Source organism: Lactuca saligna, chromosome 8 (assembly GCF_052625555.1).
Source record: "Lactuca saligna cultivar CGN05327 chromosome 8, ASM5262555v1, whole genome shotgun sequence".
Taxonomy (NCBI): Eukaryota; Viridiplantae; Streptophyta; class Magnoliopsida; order Asterales; family Asteraceae; genus Lactuca; species Lactuca saligna.
In genome coordinates, this window is record NC_136424.1 from 13,656,472 (window position 1) to 13,657,513 (window position 1,042).

A 1,042-nucleotide genomic window follows, 5' to 3' on the forward strand; every position below is an offset into this window, starting at 1 on the left:
AAGCTTAGTACAACCTGCAATCCCTGCCACTGCCACATTCGAGCTGAAGGGACATATCCTTTCCACACTAAAGGATATCCCATTCTACGGAAAGGATCACGAGGATGCGTTCAAGCACTTCGGATGAAGTGAATGACATTACTGATTACTTCAATGTCCCAAATATTAACAGAGACACCGTTTTGCTAAGGATGCTTCCCGTTACCTTTAAAGGAGCTGCAAAGGATTGGTTAAAAGCACTTCCACTCGGTACCGTAACTAATTGGGCTCAAATGCATGAGCAGTTTCTAGACCAATCCTGTCCACCATCCAAGATTGCTAAACTCAAAAAGGAAATAGCCAATTTTGAGCAAAACCCGGGAGAGTCACTTTACGAAGCTTGGGACCGTTACAAAGGGTTGTTAAGGAATTTTCCTCAACATGACCTTCACATTCAACAAGAGGTGTCAATATTTTATGATGGGGTAAATGTGATGACAAGACAACTTCTTGATTCTCAAGGACTACTTACAAAGAAAAATTCGGGAGAAGTGAAGGAATTAATTGAAGAATTCGCAAAACACTCTCGTGAATATAATAATCCAAGGAATGAAGGCATTAAAGGAGTTGGGGGTGCACAACCTGAAGAGATGGTTGCGGTGATGGCAATGCTTAACACTATGGAGAGAAGATAATCACAAATGGACCAATCCATTCATGCAATTAGAGCTGGTTGCGAGAGATGTAGTGGTCCACATTTGACAAAAGATTGCAACTTGGATGAATATGGAAACAAGAAAGCACAAGTTTGCTATTCGAGTGGGGACAAGTATGATGAATATTGGAGGAAACCAAAGAAAGAGTGGCTGCCCTATGATGAATATACGAAGCAAAAAGAAGAGAAGTATAGACAAACTGACAGAGGCTTCTACCAAAAAGAACAACCACCAATCGAGAAGAAACTCGATCTAGAGACCATGTTAATTAAGTTTATAATAGCTTCTGAAAAAAGACACGAGGCTACTGATTCTGCTATTAATGAGCACAGAACTTTGGTTAAGAA

General features: G+C 40.4%; 1 non-coding gene across 1 annotated transcript; it reads right to left on the reverse strand.

Annotated features, from left to right (window-relative positions):
* Positions 1-320: 320 nt before the first annotated feature.
* LOC145013453 (small nucleolar RNA R71) lies at positions 321-427 on the reverse strand. The gene has a single exon (XR_013665012.1). It is a non-coding gene; the product is annotated as a small nucleolar RNA R71 (small nucleolar RNA).
* Between the last annotated feature and the right edge of the window lie 615 nt (positions 428-1,042).